This window comes from Scyliorhinus torazame, chromosome 4, assembly GCF_047496885.1.
Source record: "Scyliorhinus torazame isolate Kashiwa2021f chromosome 4, sScyTor2.1, whole genome shotgun sequence".
In the NCBI taxonomy this organism is placed as follows: domain Eukaryota; kingdom Metazoa; phylum Chordata; class Chondrichthyes; order Carcharhiniformes; family Scyliorhinidae; genus Scyliorhinus; species Scyliorhinus torazame.
Window position 1 is genome coordinate 272588636 of NC_092710.1, and position 25145 is coordinate 272613780.

Sequence of the window (25145 nt, forward strand, 5' to 3'; positions counted from 1 at the left end):
TTGGTTTGTCCTACTGCATGCCCATCAGTGTGTGTTCGACTGTACCATGATATACTGATCTAAATATAATGACATTCCCCCTTTTCGCAAAGAATATGTGCCTACATGACAATAAATAAAGAGCTGTGGTGAGTGCATCTAATCATGTGTGTGCAATATTTACAACAATATGTACCTGTGGCTATACTATATACACAGGAAGGTGCCTGGGGCAGAAACTAACTATGTTACACCAAGAACGAAACCAATGTCATTAACAAACAATAACAAAATATTAAACAGTATGGCAAAAAGTCAAAAACAGTATGTCAGAACAAGTCAGTGAGTCCAATATGAAAAGGTTAATAAATTAAGTCTCTCAGGTGGGCAACGAATTCGGGTTGACCGCCTCAAGGATGGGTCAGGACCCACCGGCTGAGGAATGGGCCGGGCGACGGTCGGGTGAGGAGGATGCAGGGTGTCCGGAAGGTCAACAAAGTCCATTGTACGGAGAACAGGAGTGCGTGGCACCAGTGCAGTATCACGTAGCGAGCACGGAACCAGACGAAGGGCGCGCCGATTGCGGCGGCGAATAGAGCCATCAGGCAGACAAACCAGGAACGAGCGGGGAGCTATCTGTCGGTTGTCGACCAGCCGCCCTCCGGAAGGTGTATGCGGACATTATCTCCAGGCGCCAGGGCAGGAAATCAGTCGCCCGAGCATCATGTGTCGCCTTTTGTTGCTCACGCTGTTGCTGCATTCGCCAAAGTACCGGAGCGTGGTCGAGGTCTGGGACTGAATGGATGGCACAGTGGTCCTGAGGGTGCGACCCATAAGCAGCTGGGCCGGCGATAGGCCCGTGGACAGTGGAGCCGAGCGATAGGCCAGCAAGGTGAGGCAGAAGTCAGATCCTGCATCAGCAGCCTTGCAGAGGAGCCTTTTAACGATATGGACGCCCTTTTCTGCTTTGCCATTCGCCTGAGGATGCAGAGGACTGGACGTCACGTGTGTGAAGTTGTATGAGCTGGTGAAGGAAGACAATTCCTGACTCGCAAAGCAGGGGCCATTGTCTGACATCACGGTGAGCGGGATGCCGTGGCGAGCAAAGGTCTCTTTGCAGACCCGGATGACAGCCGATGACGTGGTGTCGTGCAGGCGTATGACCTCTGTATAGCTGGAAAAGTAGTCAATGATGATGATGTAGTTCCTGCCGAGCGCATGGAACAGGTCCACACCCACCTTCGACCAGGGGGACGTGACCAACTCATGGGGTTGAAGGGTCTCACGGGGTTGTGCCGGCTGAAACCCCTGACATGTGGGGCAATTGAGCACAGTATTAGCAATAGCCTCACTTATTCCCGGCCAGTACACAGCCTCTCGGGCCCTCAACCGGCACTTCTCAACGCCGAGATGGCCTTCGTGCAGTTGTTCTAAAACAGCCTGTACATGCTGTGTGGGATCACGATGTGGTCCAGCTTCAGGAGGACACCATCAACGACTGCCAAGTCATCCCGAACGTTGTAAAACTGTGGGCATTGTCCCTTGAGCCACCTGTCCGTCATGTGGCGCATCACACTTTGCAGAAGGGGATTGGCCGCAGCCTCATGTCGAATGTGGGCCAGGCGTGCATCAGTGGCCGGCAGATTGGCAGAAGTGAAGGCTACATGTGCGTCGACTTGGCAAACGAACCCCTCAGGGTCGGATGGCGTGTTGACTGCCCTGGACAGAGCGTCTGCCATGATGAGGTCCTTACCCGGGGTGTAGACAAGTTGAAAGTCGTACCTCCGGAGTTTGAGCAGAATGCGCTGGAGGCGAGGGGTCATATAATTGAGGTCCTTTTGAATGATGCCAACCAGCGGGCGATGGACAGTCTCCACGGTGAACTGGGGAAGGCCATACACATAGTCGTGGAACTTGTCAACGCCAGTCAACAGGCCTAGGCACTCCTTTTCAATCTGCGCATAGCGCTGCTCTGTGGGGGTCATGTCCCGTGACGCATAGGCGACTGGGGCCCATGTTGAGGCGTCATTCCGTTGCAGGAGGACCGCCCCAATGCCGGACTGCCTGGCGTCAGTCGAGATTTTCGTCTCCCTTGCAGGATCGAAAAACGGCAGTACCGGGGCGGTGGTGAGCTTGACCTTGAGCTCCTCCCATTCACGCTGGTGGGTGGGAAGCCACTGGAATTCAGTCGTCTTCCTGACAAGGTGCCAGAGAACTGTAGTGTGGGAAGCAAGGTTGGGAATGAACTTCCCTAGGAAGTTGACCATTCCGAGAAAGCGTAGCACCGCCTTCTTGTCTGTGGGCTTCTGCATGGCTGTGATGGCTGCCACCTTGTCGGCATCCGGCCGCACCCCCAACTGGGAGGCGTGGTCCCCCAGGAACTTCAGCTCGGTTTGTCCAAAAGAGCATTTGGCTCGGTTAAGATGCAGGCCCTGGTCCCGTATCCGTTTAAAAACACGCTGGAGGCGACTGATGTGCTCCTGCAGTGTGGTGGACCAAATAATGACGTCGTCTACATAGACGCGCACCCCTTCGATGCCTTCCATTATCTGCTCCATGATGCGATGGAACACTTCAGAGGCCGATATGATGCCAAATGGCATCCTATTGTAGCAGTATCTGCCAAATGGAGTGTTGAAAGTGCACAGCTTCCTGCTGGACTGATCCAATTGAATCTGCCAGAAGCCCTTTGTGGCATCAAGCTTGGTAAATATTTTTGCGCGAGCCATCTTGCACGTGATCTCCTCACGTTTGGGTATGGGGTAGTGTTCCCTCATTATGTTGCGATTTAAGTCTTTCGGGTCTATACAGATCCGGAGTTCGCCGGAAGGCTTCTTGACGCATACCATGGAGCTGACCCATGGAGTCGGCTCCGTTACCCGGGAAAGCACTCCTTGGTCCTGAAGGTCCTGCAGCTGCTGCTTGAGGCGGTCATTGAGGGGTGCTGGGACCCTGCGAGGTGCGTGAACTACCGGGGTGGCATCCTGTTTAAGCCGGATTTTGTACGTGTAGGGCAGTGTGCCTCTGCCCTCGAAAACATCCTGGCTGTGCGTGAGGATTGAGTTGAGCTGAGCCCTAAAATCTGCATCTGGGAAATCGGACGTGCCTTCTGGAGAGAGAGAGTGTACACGCCGAACGAGGTGGAGGATTTTGCACGCCTGTGCACCTAGCAGAGTCCTTTGAGGAACCCACGATTTCGAATGGTAGTGTGGCATTACGTGATTTGTGTGTCACTTTGAGCTGGCACGACCCCGTGGCGGGGATGACGTTGCCATTATAGTCAACGAGTTGACAGTTGGATGGCAGAATAGGTGGTTTAACCTTCAGGGTCTGGAATACTGACCATGCGAGGAGATTGGCGGAGGTACCAGTGTCCAGGCGGAATCTGATCTGGGATCGGTTGACCGTCAGGGTGGCACACCACTCGTCGTCCGGATCAATGCTGTGCACTGACAGCGGCTGGTGTATTCGACTCGGGGACAGCTTGTTTTTGTTGATGACAGCAACACGGAAGGGCTCCCTGTCCTCAGTGTCACTGGTCTGTGTGACATCGGGATCGGACTCGATGAACGTGGGTTGAATTGCCCGAACGTTTCTGCGAGGCTGGTTAAACGGGTACGAGTTGGCAGGGTGAGCTGCTCGACAGCAGGCAGCGTAATGGCCCAACCTGCCACAGCGTAGGCATTGTCGCGCTTTGGCAGGACATTGCCGCTTTAAATGGGCGGAGCCACAGTTGCCGCACGTCGTGACGTCAGTGTTCCTCTGCGTCAGCGTCCCCTCTTTCGGCACGTACAAGCGGGGGAGTCCTCGGAAAGCGCGCAAAATGGCTGGCCTCCTCCAGGCTGCAGCCCGGGAGGTACTCGATCGTCTGGACCCGCTTCGCCTCATGGGGCCCGTGCCGCGCCGTTTCGGCCGCCTGGATGTGTGAGTACTGGCTGGTGGCGTTCTCATGGAGGATGCAGGTCTCGACGGCAGTCGCCAGGGTGAGTTGCTTGACCCGAAGGAGCTGCTGGCGCAGGGTGTCCGACATGACTCCGAAAACTATCTGGTCACGTATCATGGAGTCAGAGGTGGTCCCATAGCCACAGGACTGAGCGAGGATGCGGAGGTGTGTTAAGTAAGACTGGAAATGTTCGTCCTTACCTTGCAGGCGCTGCTGGAACAGGAACCCTCAAAGCTCTCGTTTACTTCAACGAACTTCAGGAGCACCGTCTTGTATTTGGTTCTGTACTCGCCGTCCGTAAATGCAAGGGAGTTAAAGATGTGGATGGCGTGTTGTCCCGCCGTGGAGAGAAGAAGGGCAATCTTCCTGGTGTCCGATGCATTCTCCCTGTGTGTGGCCTCGAGGAAGAGTTGGAAGCGCTGTTTGAACAGTATCCAATTGACCCCGAGATTGCCAGTGATTTGGAGCGGCGGCGGCGGGTTGATGTTCTCCATGGTGCAGGACGGCGGATTGCTGATGCGTTACAGGTAGGTCTCACTGGCGCTGGCTTGCGTCCACTTCTGGTATCATGTCGTGTTGGGTGTTCTGGTGTACAAACGATCCAACACGGCGGGAGATGGTGTAACTCAATTTTATTTACTACTTAACTATAACAGCACACTGCTAACTTGGGTACGTGCATTACCAGCTAATCTGTGGACCCTGTCCTATTACTATCTGCGTGAGGCACATGGTGAATGTCTGAGTGGCAGGCTCTGAGCTCGGTGCTCTGAGCTGGCTGCTGCTGGAATGAGCGGGAACTGTAGTGTCCCCTGTCTTTATAGTGTGTGTGCTCTCACTGATGATTGGCTGCGATGTTGTGTGTGTTGGTTGGTCCTACTGCATGTCCATCAGTGTGTGTTTGATTGCACCATGATATGCCGATCTAAATATAACGACATCTCCCCTTTTCGCAAAGAATATGTGGCTTAAGGATAGGCACCACGGGTGCCGCCCACTCTGCAAACTGGACCGGTTTTATTATTCCCTCACGCTCTAATCGTTTTATTTCGATATCGACTTTCTGCCTTAATGCGAATGGTACTGGTCGGGTCTTGTAGAATTTTGGGACTGCCTCTGGATCTACATGCAATGTTCCGAGCCCTTCTCGGAAAACCTCTGGGTATTTGCACAGGAGTTCACTCAGGCGGCCATTTCCAGCTGGAAAATGTTTACCCAATCCAGCTGGATCTCTTTTAACCAGTTTCGTCCCAATAAGTATGGCCCCACACCTTTCACTATCATTAAAGGCAGCCTAACCAGTTGCTCTCCATAAGCCACAGTTACATGCGTGGTGCCCAACACTCTCAATGGTTCCTCTGTGTATGTCCTCAGTTTTGCCGAGGTCCTGGTTAGGAATAAGGGTTGGAGTCCAGTGCGAATTTTATTGAATACTGTTTCCCCTATCATTAATACGGCTGCTCCGGTGTTGACTTCCATCAGTGTGGGACGTCCATTCAACCTTATGGATAATTTAATGGGTTTTGATTTCACCATCATTACACAATTCAGTTGTTCCTCGTCGGAGGTAGGTGGGGCTTCCAGGGTATGCATTCTCCTGTACCCCGGCTGACGTGACCTTCTCCAAGGTAATGGTTTTGGGCTTCTATTTCCCCTTTCCGGCTCCGATCTCTGGCAACAACTACAATATTTTGCCAGGCGAAAGGCTGCAAGGGCTGCCGTCTGTCTGGACCTAATTTTCCGTTGCTTAGGAGGGCTTCTGTGAGTGGGCCTGGTTAACTTAGTATCCGCGTTGTTCCTGAGGGTGGCTATGCAGTTGCCTATTCCCCAGCGGTAGTCCCTTAACTCAGTTTCACTGGTATGGGTGTCTACCTCTATCGGAGTACCCTGTAACTCATGCACTCCGCTTGCCGCTTTTTCTAAGGACAAAGCCAGCTGCAATCCTTGTTTGCAATCCAGCTCGGCCTCTGCTAACAGACGTTTTTATATTGCTAAATTATTTATTCCACATACCAAAGGGTCTTGGAGCATCTCATTTAGCGTCAGGCCAAATTCGCAAGCCTCTGCTAATCGTCTTAATCTTGTTAAAAAGTTTGTAACTGACTCCCCAGTGTCTCGGAATGCTGAGTAAAAACGGTACCTTCGCAGGATCAGAGGTGGCTTAGGGTCACAGTACTCCTTTACTGACGATTATTCGTCAATTCCTGGAAAGTCTTTGTGTCCGGTGCCTCCGGAAAAGTGAGACTGCGCATAATGGCAAAGGCTGCTGGCCCACACCCGGTCAGCAGAATGACCCCTTGCTTTTCACCAGAATTATATTGTTTGCTCTAAAGAAGACTTCATCCGCTCTACATATTGGGCCCAGTCTTCCATTGCAGGGTCAAAACAGTCCAACTTTCCGAATAAAGGCATTTTGCCTGTCAGTGGCTTACCCTCAATATGCGGCAGCTGCTGATGAGCAGGTTTCTTCGGGTCGTTCCGTTTTCCTCGTCACCATTGTAATAAGTCCACGGAGGCAGAAGTCCAGTCGCCAGAATTCCTTTTATTTACAAACCCAACAGCTGAACAACCATGACCATTCAGTCTGCTGTCTACACCGGGAGTGCAGAGGATCTGACGCTCCCTGTTATATACACAGAAAGGGCTTCCCTGATTGGGCCACTAATCGGGGAACTCGTATTCTAATTGGCCAATCTCAAAGGCCTGGCCTAAGTCATTATACTGTGCCACCTTGTTGGCTGCCACTCTGAACATCCACCTTCCTAGACAAGCCCGAAAAATGAGTGGGATGATGAATGGAGCACTGCCATTGTGCCATTGCCAAGTGCTCGGTCCGAAGCAGACACAATGGGCTGAAGGGTCTCTTTCTGTGCGACAAAACTCTCTGGCTCAATGACCCTAATGCCCAAAGGTGGGGCCCACAATGGGCCCCATTATATTTGAATTTGTTTTGCGCCATGAGTATAGTAAAGAATTACTTTGATGCCTGTGTATGGTGGTAAGATGTGAGTTGGTGTACAGTCCAACTTTGATGTTTGTTCCATGAACTTTGCAATGAGGAATAAAAATTTAGTCAAGCCTAATGCCAGCCTTGTCAAAAGCCACAATAATCTAGAGAGGACTGGAAGTACAAAGGTCAACTGTATTGTCAATCTGAATCATGGTGTCATTTTTAGCTTAACACATTAATTTGTATTCATCATTTTCATATTTAAAAAGTAATCCATGAATTAAATCTATCAATGCCTCACCATATTTACTTAGGCTTATCATATCATAGCCATTTGCATTCATTCTCAATGACATTGAACCAGAATTTCAGGTTGTTTTTTTTTGGTTTCACTGTCTTTAAAAAGTAAGCATTTCATAAACTCTGCTGCCTTTTAGTAAAACTGAGGTACAAATATAAGTTGAGCAGCAGGCCCACCCTGTGTCATTTAATGTGATTACTTCAGTCTTCAGAAACAGGTCAGGGATCTCTGAGTAAGAGGGCTTGCACTAATAGTTGCTGCTACAAAAGCAGGCGTGCGGAGGTGGGAGTAAATAGAGTGGAAGCTGCAGACTGTCTCCTTTTCGCGAAAGAGTAGCTGCAGAACCCTTGGCCAAGATGACACATGAATTCCTCCAATATAATAGGGATAATTTTTCAAGAAGACAGCTTTTTAAAAATTAAAAAAAACATAAATTTAGAGTATCCAATTTTTTCCAATGAAGGGGCAATTTAGTGTGGCCAATCCACCTAGCCTGCACATCTTTTGGGTTGTGAGGGTGACCCCCAAGTGTTATGGGCCAGGGTTTAGAGAACCCCAAAGTGTATCATGGAGTTCATCGGACCCACAACTTTTAATAGATTGTTGTATGGGGAGTACACGGCCCACTCTACAGGTGTGGTACAGCAGAAACGGAAAAGTATTTTTTAAAGCAAAACAATGTTTATTCTATGAACTCAAGTTAACCTTTTTAAACCATACAGTGAACATCTTAGCAACCATCAATTCAAATACAACCCCCAAAGAATACAACACTAAGTAATGCTTAAGCTGTCCTTTTAACATCCAGAAGACTTACAAAAAAACATAACCTTTAACAGAAGCACATCAGGTTCAAGTCACTACTCAGAACATTTATAATTCTGAATTCACCAAATGATCAAGAGATAGTCTTTTCATGGCAGAGAGAACAGCAGTCCTGCTGCTTTGTCTGGCTTCAGCTCCAACACTGATAAACGAAACCAAAGAAACACAGACACACCCAAGTTTTCTCAAAGTGAAACTAAAAAACAGAGCCAGAGCTCAGCTCCACCCACACTCTGACATCACTGCAGTAACATGAGCAGCCAAACATTTCTTAAAGTGATATTCTCATGACACCTCCCTCCAAGAAAAAATAAATAAACCATCAACTTCAAGATGGTTTCATGTTTCACCTTCTCATTATCCTTTAAGAAATGCACACAGTAAATATACATTTTAGTTTCAAAAAACACCGCACGCAAACAGGTATAATAATATAGTCCATTTTTTTTCGTTCTTCTTCCTCCAACTGAAATCCTTCTCGATTGACAGTCTCGTTGAACAAGAAGGCCTCTGTACGATCCATCCATTTCTCTACGCCTCAGCATTTCTCTTTAAAGTCAGATACTTTAGTTCAATCTGATCACAGAGTCCCTTGTAATTCTCCAACACAGGAGCATTGGTTATCACAGCTTTCAGGCCATCAAATGCCTGTTGAAAGTCCGCTGTCCACTGAAATGTTCGGCGTTTCTTCAGCAAGTCCATCAATAGAGCAACCACGACACAAACATTTTTCACCAATGTTCGATCAAATCCACTCCTGACAAGAAATCGCATTATTTCCCTTCATCTCGAGAGTATCGGCGATTCCTCAAGGAAAGTGATTTGGGGCTTTTCCAAATTCACTTTTGGCTAGGTTTATCACCAAACTCACCTCCTGAAGTTGATCAAATAACTCCATCAGATGTTTTAAATGTTCTTTCCATGTCTGGCTGAAAATTATCAGATCGTCGATGTATATCGCACAATTGGATAATCCTGAAACAACTTTGTTAATTAATCGTTGAAATGTGGCTGGGGCGTTTTTCATACCAAATGGCATAACTTTGAATTGGTATATACCATCTAGAGTCACAAAAGCTGAAATCTCCTTTGCCCTTTTAGATAAATGTACCTGCCAGTAACTTTTAAGTAAATCCAGTTTGGAAATAAAAGCTGATTGACCCACTTTCTCAATGCAATCCTCCAAACGTGGGATAGGATAAGAGACCATTCTTGTAGCTGCATTAACCTTTCTATAGTCCACACACAACCATTGGGCACCATCCGGATTTGGTACCATCACTATGGGTGAGCTCCATTGGCTGCAACCCACTTCAATTATGCCATTTTTAAGCATACTCTCAATCTCTTTGTTAACCTGTGCCAATTTTAAAGGGTTAAGTCTGCATGGATGTTGTTTGATTGGAACAGCATTTCCCACATCTACACGATGTATAGCCATTTTAGTACTTCCCAATTTATCTCTACAAACTGGCCCATGTGATATCAATAATTCTTTCAGATCAGTTTGTTTTTCCTCTGGAAGGTAACTCAACAATTTATCCCAATTTTTAAGAACATCCCCATTTTCTAATATAATTTGAGGTATGTCAAATTCACTGTCATCTGGATTTGGTTTGTCACTTTGAGTTAGAATCATTAAAACCTCCTCCTTTTTCTCTCCTTCCCTTTCAAAGTACCTTTTAAGTATATTCACATGACACACTCGGTGAGTCTTCCTTCTATCTGGTGTGTTTACCACATAATTCACCTCACTTAATTTCTTTTCAATCTGATAAGGTCCACAAAACCTAGCTTTTAAAGGCTCGCCTACTACTGGTAACAACACTAAAACTTTATCTCCACTGGTGAAACTATGAACTTTGGATTTCTTGTCCGCAACCCGTTTCATCACATTTTGTGCAACTTTCAAATGTTGTCTAGCCAATTTACCTGCTCTATTTAATCGTTCCTAAAATTTGACACAAAATCCAATAATGTAATTTCCGATTTCTCACTCACCAATTTTCCTTAATCAATTTAAGTGGTCCTCTTACCTCATGACCAAAAATTAGTTCAAAAGGACTGAATTTGGTTGACTCATTAGGTGCAACCCTAATTGTAAACAGCACGAATGGAATTCTTTAATCCCAATCCTCTGGATAATCTTGACAATAAGCCCTCAACATTGTCTTTAATGTCTGATGCCACCTTTCCAACGCTCCCTGCGATTCTTTATAGTACACAGTTGATTTAAATTGTTTCATTCCTCAGCTATCCATAACTTCTGTGAATAACCTTGAGGTAAAATTTGATCCTTGATCCATTGTATTTCTGTGGGTAGTCCATATCTGGTAATGAATTTAAGTAATTCCTCCACAATCTTTTTAGCTGTAATATTAAGTACCGGATTGGCCTCTGGAAACCTTGGAGACACATCCATTATCGTCAAAAGATTCCTACTTTTTGTTTTAGGAAGAGGTCCTACGCAATCAATTAGGACCCTTGTAAAAGGTTCCTCAAATGCTGGAATGGGTACTAAGGGCGCTGGTTTTATCACTGCTTGAGGTTTCCCTATCACTTGACATGTTTGACATGATTGACAAAATTTAACTACATCTTTATGTAGTCCAGGCCAATAAAAATGTTTCTGGATTTTAGCTTGAGTTTTCCTTATTCCCAAATGACCACCCATGGGTTCCTCATGTGCAACTCGCAATATCTCCTTTCTATACCCTACCGGCAATATTACTCGATGAACTTCTGCCCACTTTTCATCCAGCACGGTAGCATTGTGGATAGCATAATTGCTTCACAGCTCCAGGGTCCCAGGTTCGATTCCGGCTTGGGTCACTGTCTGTGCGGAGCCTGCACATCCTCCCTGTGTGTGCGTGGGTTTCCTCCGGGTGCTCCGGTTTCCTCCCACAGTCCAAAGATGTGCGGGTTAGGTGGATTGGTCATGATAAATTGCCCTTAGTGTCCAAAATTGCCCTTAGTGTTAGGTGGGGTTACTGGGTTATGGGGATAGGGTGGAGGTGCTGAACTTGGGTAGGGTGCTCTTTGCAAGAGCTGGTGCAGACTCGATGGGCCGAATGGCCTCCTTCTGCACTGTAAATTCTATGATAATCTATAATAATCTATGATGCATATGTAAAGGTCTCCATTTTCTCATCAAGAAATCACTTTTACAGTAATAACACTCTGGTATACACTCAGATTCGTCTTCCATATATGCTTTCTGACACATCCGTTTTATTTCTATATCTTTTTGTCGTAACTCCGCCAATTTTCCTGACTTAAAAATATCCGCCCCATCCTCCACCTGTTCTCGTTCTTTTTCAACCATCTGATTAAAAATCGTTTCTGAAAATTGCACTTCAACTTCACCTTCACTCTTTGATTTCTCCTCGTCTTAATCTGTGACTTTGCGACCTTGTTACTACACAATCCGGAAAAATCCAGGATATTCGTCCTTCAACACTTCAGTTGTCTGATTTTCCACTGGCTTATCAGCCACAGTAGGCATCACTTCCACCTGCGATCCAGCTATCTCATTATCCAAGATAAACTGTATTCCTGGACAAGATAATTTATCTATTACTCCTACTACCACTTCACTACTCTTCACTGGACTTTCCAACCTTACCTTATATAATAAAACACTACTCCTCTCACCCTGAATTCCACATATTACCACCTTTTCTGGCAACATTCTTCCCAAACTACATAACTCCTCATCTCTTACCATTAAAGATTGACTAGCTCCCGTACCTCTTAACATTGTGACTTATTTGCCATCTCCTCCTGATACACATGAGTAAACTTTACCCACTCAAGTAAATTCTTTAAAGAGGTCTGGCACCTTCTTATCAATCACCTCTTGATCAGGCTGTACAATCTTTTACACCTCCTTCGCTTCACTTGGGCTTTCCTTTACCACTTTAACAAACCCCATTGTCTTATTCTGTTTTACCACATCAGCCTTCCCAGTGCTTTTCTTCAACCACCAACATTGTGACTTTACATGGCCTAGTTTATTACAGTGAAAACATTTGAACTTTTCATTTCTTTTCCACCCTCCTGGATTTCTTTTTTAATCTGAGGTACACTGTCTTTATTGTCTCCCATCAGATCACCTTTACCTTTACCACTTGAGTATTTCTCACGTCCCCAGTTTCTATCCCTCACAGGCTGAAACTGATGTCGGAAACCAAGCTTTGATTTATGAACTAATTCATAATCATCTGCCATTTCTGCTGCTAACCTCGCAGTTTTAACCCTCTGCTCTTCGACATGATTTCTCACTACATCAGGAATTTAATTTTTAAACTCCTCCAAAAGTATAATTTCTCTGAGAGCTTCATACGTTTGGTTTATTTTCAAAGCCCTTCTCCACCTATCAAAATTACTCTTTTTGACCCTTTCAATCTCCATGTATGTTTGACCTGGTTCTTTCCTTATATTTCTAAACCTTTGTCTGTAGGCTTCAGGCACTAGTTCATATACACCTAAGATGGACTTTTTCACCTCCTCATATGACTCAGATAACTCCTCTGGTAGTGATGCAAACACTTCACTAGCCCTACCTACCAGCTTTATTTGAAGCAGTAACACCCACGTGTCCTGTGGCCATTTCATTTGTTTAGCTACCTTCTCAAATGAAATGAAATTGGCTTCTACCTCCTTCTCATCAAACCGTGGCAATGCTTGGACATATTTAAATAAATCCACATCAAGCCTTCGACTATGACGCTCTTACTCACTATCCTCATCACTATCATCCAACTGTATGTCTACCTTTACACCGGCCAATTTTAATTGACTGTCATGTTTCATGGTCATTTTCCGAAGTTCAACCTGTCTTTCTTTATCTTTTTCCCTGATCTGTATCTCCTTTTCTCTTTCTTTTTCCCCTCTCTCTCTTTCGTATTCAAGCTGCTTTAATTCTTTCCCATGTTCCATTTGTTTAAGTTGTAACTGAACTTTTGCCATTTCCAATGAGTCTCCGCATCAGCCATGGCGATGGTCCACAGCAGCCGGTGCGGAGGGAAAGAGTTCCCCCACGGCCTGGTGGGGGATCGGTGGGCTTCGATCGTGGGCCAGGCCACGTGGGGGCACCCCTGGGGCCAGATCCCCCTGCGTGCCCCCCGAGGACCCTGGTTGTAGCCCGCAGAGCCAGGTCCCGCCGGTAAGTACCAGGTCTAATTTACGGCAGCGGGACTGGCCTAGAACAGGCGCCCGCTCAGCTCATCGCAGACCGGAGAATCACCGGGGATGGGCCGCGGCCGCCGACTGGCACGGCGCGATTCCAGCCCCTGCCAAAACCCCAGTGCCGAAGAATGCGGCAGCCGGCGGGGGCGGGATTCATGCCGCCCCATGGCGGTTCTCTGGTCCCGCGGGGGGTCGGAGAATCCCACCCCTCATCTTTTCGCATTTTGTCAGGTCATGTTAGCTGCAATGTTTTTGCCAAATCTAATAGTCTGCTTTTAGTCTCTGTCCGTAATGTACTGCATGGAACCGTCTCCATCCCCCAAAACAACTGCGCCTCTGAAAGAGCCATGTCCACAACACACTCCCTACTTAAACTAGAATATCACACCTGAAAAGCAACCACAATATGCTCACCCCTCACTGGGCGTCATTCTCCGCCGGCGGGAGTCTCCGTTTTGCCGGCGCCCGGGGGTTTCCCGACGGCATGGGGCTGCCCCACAATGGGAAATCCCATTGACCGGCGGTGTAACGGAGCATCCCGCCGGCGGGTCAGGGCAGAAATGTGGCGCGGCGGGATGGAGAATTTTGCCCACTGTCTTTAAGTTCACTAAGCCAATCTAATGGATAGACTTTTATCCCCGACAAGCCACCAATTTGTTATGGGCCAGGATTTAGAGAACCCCAAAGTGTATCATGGAGTTCACCTGACCCACAAATTTTAATAGATTGTGGTATGGGGAGCACACGGCCGACTCTACAGTTGTGGTACAGCAGAAATGGAAAAGTATTTTTAAAGCAAAACAATGTTTATTTTATGAACTCAAGTTAACCTTTTTAAAACATACTGTGAACATCTTCACAACCATCAATTCAAATACAACCCCCAAAGAATACAACACTAAGTAATGCTTAAGCTGTCCTTTTAACATCCAGAAGACTTACAAAAAACATAACCTTTAACTGAAGCACATCAGATTCAAGTCACTGCTGAGAACATTTATAATTCTGAATTCACCAATGATCAAGAGATAGTCTTTTCATGGCAGAGTGAACAGCAGTACTGCTGCTTTGGCTGGCCTCAGCTCCAACACTGAAAAATGAAACCAAAGAAACACAGACACACCCAAGCTTTTCTCAAAGTGAAATTAAAAAACAGAGCCAGAGCTCAGCTCCACCCACACTCTGACATCACTGCAGTAACATGAGCAGCCAAACATTTCTTAAAGTGACATTCTCGACACTAGCAGACAAGAAGACAGCTTTTTATCATTTGCTTTAATCCTTGTTTTAAAGTCTTTCATTCTCAATATCTTGTTATACTCAACTTTTCGCTGGAAGTCAATTATCACTGTCAAAACTGTGATAGGAATTGAAGACTTGGCAACATCAGTGTCGAATGTGGAAAAGTCGTGCCTGCCTTAACACGTTTGTCGTTATGAAAACAAATGATTTCTTTGTGGCTGCTATCAGTATCATCTGCTGACCAGAAAACACCCAGAAATTCAAGTCCTTTTTGCTTTTGCTCCATGAAACAGAACCCCATGCAAGAGTGATGCATTTTAGTTAATATCAACATTCTAACAATGTGAACCAATTGACACTCAATATGCTGGGGGCTACGGCAATCTAGTGACACCTCAGTGATTTAACGGGAGGCACAGGTCTTTCCAATACGCTTGGAAGCAGCCACGCAAACTGCGTTGGCTTTGCCAGCAGCTTCCCGCTCCCCTTTCTCCTGTGGCCCCTACTCTGTGACCACCCCCCTCCCCCATCTCACCCTCATTCACGTTTTGTTTGGGGTCCAAATATGTCACTGGGGCCTCCGGTGGACATGGTGCAGCCAGCAGCCACCACTCCCATTTGGCATTGGCAGTGACAAGTAGCCTCTACCTTTGATTGGCTGGTAGCTCTTGATGGGCGGGTCCTTCATGAACGAGGATCTCAATCATGAGGAAGGCCTGACCACGTCTCTCAGGCCACCCACACAGAGTTGAGGGGTGGGGGGGGGGGCAGGGGGGGGAGAGGGATGTGAGGGGTGATGTGGTTCCTACCAGTTCTCTGACTGGTGGGCAAGACCCCTTTTCACCCCCCACAAAATCCAGCCCAATATTCATGGTCAACACATGTTTGATATTACTTCTCTACCTTGCAACACTAGTCCCCCAGAAATAAACCCTGGTTCTTGATTTGTTTTTTTAAATCTTCATTGCAACGCTTAGTGATTTATGTATTTATACTCCAATTTCCTCATGCTCCTCTACTCTGCTTAGATTCTTACTTGCTACAGAATACTTAGCCTCTTTATTTGCCTCAACAAAGGGAGTACCTCCGACTTGAAAATGATTTGTCAGTTAAATGTTCTGTAGGCAGGCTTATTAATATTGAGCGCGATTTAACGGGGGGAGAAAGAGTCTGCCTTTGGGAGCGTTCAGCTGGGTGTTTCTTGGCAGCCGCACCGAGAATCACCCCACTATTCAACGTCACTTTGCCATTGTTTTTGGCCTCGGGAGTTTCTCTCCGCTGAGTCCACACTTAGAGTCCTCTTCCCCCCAGCCCCCACCCTCGGGCAGCCCCCTGGGAACAGCCCCTCACCCCCCTCCACCTGGTAAGTTTCACCTCCAGACCTGGTCCCGAGCAGTGCCAATCTGGCACCTGGGCGCCCTGGCACTGTCACTGTAGAATGCTGGCAGTGCTCCTGCCAGCCAGGGTGGCACTGACGGTGCTCGGATAGTACTGCCAAAGTGCCAGTCTGGCAGTGCCAAGGTGCCCAAGTGCCAGAGGGAGTGCCTGGGTGCCAACATGCCCAGAGCCTGACCACCCGGGGGTATTTAATGGCCTCGGAGCCCCCCCGCTACCCCCCCCCCCCCCCCCCCCCCTCTCCAGGTGCCCTTTCAACTGCTCCACATTTATGTGGATCAGTATTGAAGGGCGCCTTGGTGTGATCCCGCTGGGGAGGCCGTTAGTTCCCGAGGGCTGGGAGAATATGGCGATCTTATATTTGAATGAGCCTGATGGTTAATTTAAATATGCTGATCTGGATCATGCCCAGTGAGGATGAGGTCCAAACAGCGATATCTCACCAACTTCAGTTGAATCTTCCGAGACCTCTCAAGCATCGTGAATCTCGTGAGTGGCCCCTCAAAAGATTCAACGGCCTTGTCACGCCACCAAGTCAGGCGAGACAAGGCCGGTAAATCCCACCCATCTTCTTGCACTTGTTGGGTTGTCCTGAGTGTCGGCTATCCCATCCACAAATTTAAAAATAGTTTTCCTTGATTTAAAGTTTAAATCATTGATTAAAGTTTATTAATTACAGTATTCCTTGCATTGATACTGGTGGGACCCCAGCTTGTCAATTGCTATTTTCGGCCAATAGGGAGCTTGTGCGGAGCCCTGGGACAGGACCCTGGCCAGTGCGAATTTGGGGGACCAAGTGTTAAGACCTGTTATATTGTATTCTGTGCCTGTGACTGCCTTTGCCTTTCCTCAATAAGCCCCTTTGTGAACTACTGGATGCACCTCGTGCATGTCCCAAGCCACCACACGCGTTGACTATTTAATTATTGTACTTTTGTGGATACTTTACTAATTGCCCCTGAGTAGAGATTCCATTTTTCTTCCCATCGATGTCAAACTGACTGGTATATAATTCCATGGAGATGTTTGATTTTCCTTCTTAAACCAGTCCTCCGGCTACACCTATTTCTACTGAATCATTATATAGATATATGTAATGGTGTCTTTGCTATCTTTTCCCCAGATTCTTTTCGAACATGTGAATATAATTGACCTGGACCAGGGATTTTTTTTTTCTTTTTTAGTTAATTAGTTTAGTCAATATTTCCCCATTTTTTATTTTATATGCAGTTGCATCATTCATAATCACATCTTCTAGTGTCAGGTCCACCAGATTCGTCTGTTCGTAAATACTGGAGCAAAATAATAATTTAATGGGCGCGATTCTCCGAGCCCTGCGCCACACCGCCCCGACGCCAGCGTGCGATTCTCTGAGGTGCGGAGAATCGGCACCATTTGCGCCAGCGCGTTTGGCGCGGCACCGATCGCAGGCCACTGGAATCGGCGGGGCCGCCGATTCTCCAGCCCAGATGGGCCGACTGGCCGCACGGAAAAAACAGAGTCCCACATGCGCGGGTTCGCGCGGCGCCCATCTGGCGCCGGGAAGGGAGGCTGGAGTGGCGTGAACCGCTCCAGCGCCGTGCTGGCCCCCTGTGGGTGCCAGAATCGGTCGTCCCCACGCCCGCTTCGCGGCATCATGAAATACGACGGCGTTCACGATGGCGCGAACACTTAGTCTCCATTTCAGAGACTCATGCCCAATATTTCTGTAATTTTCCTACTGCTACCTGTGATTTTATTCTGGCCATCAACCGAGTGGTCTACTCCCACTCCAGCTTTTTTATTCATGTGCCTGGAGAATATCTCACTGTTTTATTTTCTGTTTCTCAATAATTCCATTTCATATTTATTCATTGGCTTGTTAATTGTTTTTTTTACTTATTTGCTAGTCTCTTTGTACTCGCCTCCATTTTACTCCCTTCTGCTTTCTGTCTGTGCATTTGGGCGCAACTGAACCGCCTTGTCATGCCGGACTCAATCACACAACAAGGTCATTAAATCTTTTGAGAGGCCGCTCAGGACACCTCATGAGATCTAAAAGTAATGATCTGGATCTGGTCCTCACTGGGCTGGATCCAAATTTGCATGTTTAAGTGAGCAGATAGGCTTACTTAAATATGTCTGTGCCGGAGTCTCCCAAGGCCCATGATCAAACACCAGAGAAACCTTGCTGTGGCGCTATTTAGTACTGGTCCACACAGCGGTGGAACAGGCATAATGGCATCTGAAAGGTCTCACAGGCCATTGGATGCCCCTGGGTGGTCGGGCTCTGGGCAGGGTGGTAATCTGACACTCTTGCTGCTTTCCGGGCACCTTGGCACTGTCAGGTTGGCAGGGGCACTGCTAGGGTGCCAGGGTGGCAGTGCCAATGTACCCGGGTAACAGATTGCCTGTGCCGGGAATCAAACCCAGGGGTTTTCTGCCCATATGAAGGGGGGTGGGGGTAGGTGGGGCTCGAGAACCCACTAACAAGTAGGTTAGAGCGGCTGGAGACCGCAGTGGGCATCTAGAGATCAGGGCGGCATATAGAATCTTGCAAAATTAACTTAAGTGTGGCCTCAGCGGGGCGTTTCACACCGAGATTTTAAAAAAGAGTACCGTTTGATAGCGGGGTCGTTCTTGGCATTGCAGAAACCGAGAAACACCACGCTAAACATGCCTAAATGGGATTTTGTTTATTCCCCGTTAAATTGTGCCCTATGTCTCGCTTCTTACCCTCAATTTTTCTATGATGTCATTATTTATCCATGGTGTATCATTAGATGTGCTGTTATCAAAATGGCTTCTGTTTTACCTTCATAGCAACTGTCAACATTTATGGGACCAGAATATCCTGACACAGGCGCGTATCCTCCACCATCAGAAAAACACGCCATGGCGGGGTGAGAATGTTGGAAGAGGGTGGGGGGGATGGGGGGTGGGGGGTTGGAAAATTCCACTCAGAATATCAAGACCTTTTAATTCAGTCAGGCAAAGTTGATTAATTACCTAACAGCACATCTTTCGGGAGGAAATCGGAGCACCCTGAGGAAACCCACGCAGACACGGGGAGAACGTGCAGACTCAAGGCCATATAATTAAGATAGGATAACATCCCAGGCCACACACCTTTATGTATTGTGAGATCAAGATTTAGATTATAGCTCGAGGGAAACCTAACAGGAGTAGGTCATAAGACCATAAGACATAGGAGCAGAATTAGGCTATTCGGCCTATCGAGCTGCTCCGCCATTCAGTCATGCCTGATATGTTTCTCATCTCCATTCTCCTGCCTTCTCCTCGTAACCCCTGATTCTATAATTCTATGATTCTAACCCCTGATCCTCTAACCCTGGAACCTATAAATGTGCGATAGGGATTCCACACTTTACGGAATGCATCACACTTAAAATGGATCATAGGCGTTAGGAATTCCATAGAATACATTCCATGACTAATACATGCCAATTTCAATTGAAGGATCCTTGTTGCTGATCCAGAAGCAGGGGATATTTTTACGAGCTGCCAAAGTTAGGGTGTAATACAGCCTTTTTTCATTGATGTCAGTAATTCCCCTATCTGGAGGACCCAGAATTAGGAACGAAGGATTAGGCTCTAAGGCGCTGTCATATAGCCTCTCAATCTTACTAACTACACCAGCCTAATAGGATTGAATCTTAATAAAGGTCCATATGCAGTATACATAATCACTCTTGTTTACAAGGCGCTTTAGGCACATCAGAAATATAGCAGGATGAAACCTGTGTCTCAGACTGGGCGCTATATGCAAACAGTACAGTAACTTAAACTGAGTCGACTTCATTATATCGCAAACCAAAATTTTACTGGCATAATCCCATGTACTATCCCATATACTATCCCATATACTGTCCCATATCTCATCATCAATATCAGTTGTCAAGTCTTTTCCCAAGACTGCAAGATACCCAAAGTACTGACACAGGATCTAAAACACAAGGGGCGGGATTCTCCGACCTTCCGCGCTGGAATTGCGCCCAGCGCGGGGGCGGAGAATAGTCGTTCATGCCGGAAAACCGGCGAGACAATGCTTGCGTGAATTTCCGCGGACTCACCAGTCACGCGCATGCAGTCGACGCGGTGCGGGTTGGGGGCCGTTGGAAGCGGTAATTCTCCGCGCTCGACGGGCCAAGTGCCCGTCGAGTTCCGCCGAGTCCCTCCAGTGTGGTTCACATATGGTCCCACCCAGTGGGGCCTCGGCGTTCTGGCTGCGGGGGCCGTCTTGGTGGGGAGGAGGGGGGATCCGACTTCGGGGGAGCCTCCACGGTGGCCAGGCCCGCAATTGGGCGCTACCGATCAGCGGGCGTGCTCATTCCGGGGGGGGGCCTATGTTCCTCCGTGCTGGGCCTCTTTAGGGCTCCGCCATGTTGCGTGGTCCCATGTCGGTCATGCTGAGCCACCGTTCGGCGCCGGCGCAGCGCGCAGCTCACCGGCACTGTGCTAGCCCCCTGAACAGCGGTGAATTGCTGGGCCAAGAGGCCCGTTGACGCCGCCATACACCACTCTGGTGTTTACATCGGCGTCAACACTTGGCCGGGATTTCAGAGAATCCCGGCCATAAGAACTAAGAGCAGGAGTAGGTAAGTCAGTCCCTCCAGCCCGCTCTGCCATTCAATCCGACCGTGGCTAATCACCTCTCGGTCTCAACTCCACTTTCCTGCCCAGTCTCCATAACCCTTCAACCCATTACTAATTAAACATCGATCCATCTCCTCCTTAAATTTACCCAATGTCCCGACATCCACCGCACTCTGGGGTAGTGAATACACGATCCTTTGAGAGAAGTAATTTATCTTCATCTCTGTTCTAAACCTGCTACTCCCTTATCTTAAAATTATGAACTCTCGTTCTAGAGTGCATCTGCTCTACGTCTACTTTGTCAATACCTTTTATCATAGTTGGGATTCTACCCTAAATTAAAAAATTTTTTTTTGAGTATTTGGTAACTAATTAAACATAATAACTTAATTATAATTTAGAGGGATATCTAAGCCAGAGATCGGAGAGTATTATAGTTAGCTATCGCATTTCTATTAGAAATCTAGTGCTAGGAAACAGATAGTTGACAGTAACTTTGAAATTTAAAAAAATATATTTTTTAAAAAAAGACAAATTTTAATTTTAATTTTAATTAATTGACGCAATGTCAGTTAGAGGGGTGCTGTGCTCTGACTGTGAGATGTGGCAGGTCCGGGAGGCTTCCAGCGTCCCGGATAGCTTCATCTGCAGAAAGTGCACCCAACTGGAGCTCCTCACAGGCCGCATGGTTCGATTGGAGCAGCAATTGGATGCACTTAGGAGCATGCAGGTGGCGGAAAGCGTCATAGATCGCAGTTATGTAAATGTGGTCACACCCAAGGTGCAGGCAGAGAAATGGGTGACCAACAGAAAGGGCAGGCAGTCAGTGCAGGAATCCCCTGTGGTTGTCCCCCTCTCGAACAGATATACCCCTTTGGATACTGTCGGGGGGGATAGCCTATCAGGGGAAAACAGCAGCAGCCAGAGCAGTGGCACCACGGCTGGCTCTGATGTTCAGAAGGGAGGGTCAAAGCGCAGAAGAGTAATAGTAATAGGGGACTCTATAGTCAGGGGCACAGATAGGCGCTTCTGTGGACGTGAAAGAGACTCCAGGATGGTATGTTGCCTCCCTGGTGCCAGGGTCCAGGATGTCTCCGAACGGGTAGAGGGAATCCTGAAGGGGGAGGGCAAACAGGCAGAGGTCGTTGTACATATTGGTACTAACGACATAGGCAGGAAGGGGCATGAGGTCCTGCAGCAGGAGTTCAGGGAGCTAGGCAGAAAGTTAAAAGACAGGACCTCGAGGGTTGTAATCTCGGGATTACTCCCTGTGCCACGTGCCAGTGAGGCTAGAAATAGGAAGATAGAGCAGATAAACATGTGGCTAAACAGCTGGTGTAGGAGGGAGGGTTTCCATTATCTGGACCACTGGGAGCTCTTCCGGGGCAGGTGTGACCTGTATAAGAAGGACGGGTTGCATCTAAACCGGAGAGGCATAAATATCCTGGCCGCGAGGTTTGCTAGTGTCACACGGGAGGGTTTAAACTAGTATGGCAGGGGGGTGGGCACGGGAGCAATAGGTCAGAAGGTGAGAGCATTGAGGGAGAACTAGGGAATAGGGACAGTGTGGCTCTGAGGCAGAGCAGACGGGGAGAAGTTGCTGAACACAGTGGGTCTAGTGGCCTGAAGTGCAGATGTTTTAATGCAAGGAGCATTACGGGTAAGGCAGATGAACTTAGAGCTTGGATTAGTACTTGGAACTATGATGTTGTTGCCATTACAGAGACCTGGTTGAGGGAAGGGCAGGATTGGCAGCTAAACGTTCCAGGATTTAGATGTTTCAGGCGGGATAGAGGGGGATGTAAAAGGGGAGGCGGAGTTGCGCTACTTGTTCGGGAGAATATCACAGCTGTACTGCGAGAGGACACCTCAGAGGGCAGTGAGGCTATATGGGTAGAGATCAGGAATAAGAAGGGTGCAGTCACAATGTTGGGGGTATACTACAGGCCTCCCAACAGCCAGCGGGAGATAGAGGAGCAGATAGGTAGACAGATTTTGGAAAAGAGTAAAAACAACAGGGTTGTGGTGATGGGAGACTTCAACTTCCCCAATATTGACTGGGACTCACTTAGTGCCAGGGGCTTAGACGGGGCGGAGTTTGTAAGGAGCATCCAGGAGGGCTTCTTAAAACAATATGTAGACAGTCCAACTAGGGAAGGGGCGGTACTGGACCTGGTATTGGGGAATGAGCCCGGCCAGGTGGTAGATGTTTCAGTAGGGGAGCATTTCGGTAACAGTGACCACAATTCAGTAAGTTTTAAAGTACTGGTGGACAAGGATAAGAGTGGTCCGAGGATGAATGTGCTAAATTGGGGGAAGGCTAATTATAACAATATTAGGCGGGAACCGAAGAACATAGATTGGGGGCGGATGTTTGAGGGCAAATCAACATCTGACATGTGGGAGGCTTTCAAGTGATAGTTGAAAGGAATACAGGACCGGCATGTTCCTGTGAGGAAGAAAGATAAATACGGCAATTTTCGGGAACCTTGGATGACGAGTGATATTGTAGGCCTCGTCAAAAAGAAAAAGAAGCCATTTGTCAGGGCTAAAAGGCTGGGAACAGACGAAGCCTGCGTGGAATATAAGGAAAGTAGGAAGGAACTTAAGCAAGGAGTCAGGAGGGCTAGAAGGGGTCACGAAAAGTCATTGGCAAATAGGGTTAAGGAAAATCCCAAGGCTTTTTACACGTACATAAAAAGCAAGAGGGTAGCCAGGGAAAGGGTTGGCCCACTGAAGGATAGGCAAGGGAATCCATGTGTGGAGCCAGAGGAAATGGGCGAGGTACTAAATGAATACTTTGCATCAGTATTCACCAAAGAGAAGGAATTGGTAGATGTTGAGTCTGGAGAAGGGGGTGTAGATAGCCTGGGTCACATTGTGATCCAAAAAGACGAGGTGTTGGGTGTCTTAAAAAATATTAAGGTAGATAAGCCCCCAGGGCCTGATGGGATCTACCCCAGAATACTGAAGGAGGCTGGAGAGGAAATTGCTGAGGCCTTGACAGAAATCTTTGGATCCTCGCTGTCTTCAGGGGATGTCCCGGAGGACTGGAGAATAGCCAATGTTGTTCCTCTGTTTAAGAAGGGTAGCAAGGATAATCCCGGGAACTACAGGCCGGTGAGCCTTACTTCAGTGGTAGGGAAATTACTGGAGAGAATTCTTCGAGACAGGATCTACTCCCATTTGGAAACAAATGGACGTATTAGTGAGAGGCAGCACGGTTTTGTGAAGGGGAGGTCGTGTCTCACTAACTTGATAGAGTTTTTTGAGGAGGTCACTAAGATGATTGATGCAGGTAGGGCAGTAGATGTTGTCTATATGGACTTCAGTAAGGCCTTTGACAAGGTCCCTCATGGTAGACTAGTACAAAAGGTGAAGTCACACGGGATCAGGGGTGAGCTGGCAAGGTGGATACAGAACTGGCTAGGCCATAGAAGGCAGAGAGTAGCAATGGAGGGATGCTTTTCTAATTGGAGGGCTGTGACCAGTGGTGTTCCACAGGGATCAGTGCTGGGACCTTTGCTCTTTGTAGTATATATAAATGATTTGGAGGAAAATGTAACTGGTCTGATTAGTAAGTTTGCAGACGACACAAAGGTTGGTGGAATTGCGGATAGCGATGAGGACTGTTGGAGGATACAGCAGGATTTAGATTGTCTGGAGACTTGGGCGGAGAGATGGCAGATGGAGTTTAATCCGGACAAATGTGAGGTAATGCATTTTGGAAGGCCTAATGCAGGTAGGGAATATACAGTGAATGGTAGAACCCTCAAGAGTATTGAAAGTCAAAGAGATCTAGGAGTACAGGTCCACAGGTCATTGCAAGGGGCAACACAGGTGGAGAAGGTAGTCAAGAAGGCATACGGCATGCTTGCCTTCATTGGCCGGGGCATTGAGTATAAGAATTGGCAAGTCATGTTGCAGCTGTATAGAACCTTAGTTAGGCCACACTTGGAGTATAGTGTTCAATTCTGGTCGCCACACTACCAGAAGGATGTGGAGGCTTTAGAGAGGGTGCAGAAGAGATTTACCAGAATGTTGCCTGGTATGGAGGGCATTAGCTATGAGGAGCGATTGAATAAACTCGGTTTGTTCTCACTGGAACGAAGGAGGTTGAGGGGAGACCTGATAGAGGTATACAAAATTATGAGGGGCATCGACAGAGTGGATAGTCAGAGGCTTTTCCCCAGGGTAGAGGGGTCAATTACTAGGGGGCATAGGTTTAAGGTGAGAGGGGCAAGGTTTAGAGTAGATGTACGAGGCAAGTTTTTTACGCAGAGGGTAGTGGGTGCCTGGAACTCGCTACCGGAGGAGGTAGTGGAAGCAGGGACGATAGGGACATTTAAGGGGCATCTTGACAAATATATGAATAGGATGGGAATAGAAGGATACGGACCCAGGAAGTGTAGAAGATTGTAGTTTAGTCGGGCAGCATGGTCGGCACGGGCTTGGAGGGCCGAAGGGCCTGTTCCTGTGCTGTACATTTCTTTGTTCTTTGTTCTATCATATCTACCACAATTAGAGCTCATCTCATTCTTCTAAACTCAAGAAAGTATAGGCTTAAACTGCTCAATCTCTCTTCATAAGACAAATCCCTCATTGGAACATGAGTAGGCCATTCAGCCCCTCAAGCCTGTCCCGCCATTTAATGAGATCATGGCTGATCTGTGGCCTAACTCCATATACCTTTGGACAATATTCCTTAATATCTTTGCTCAACA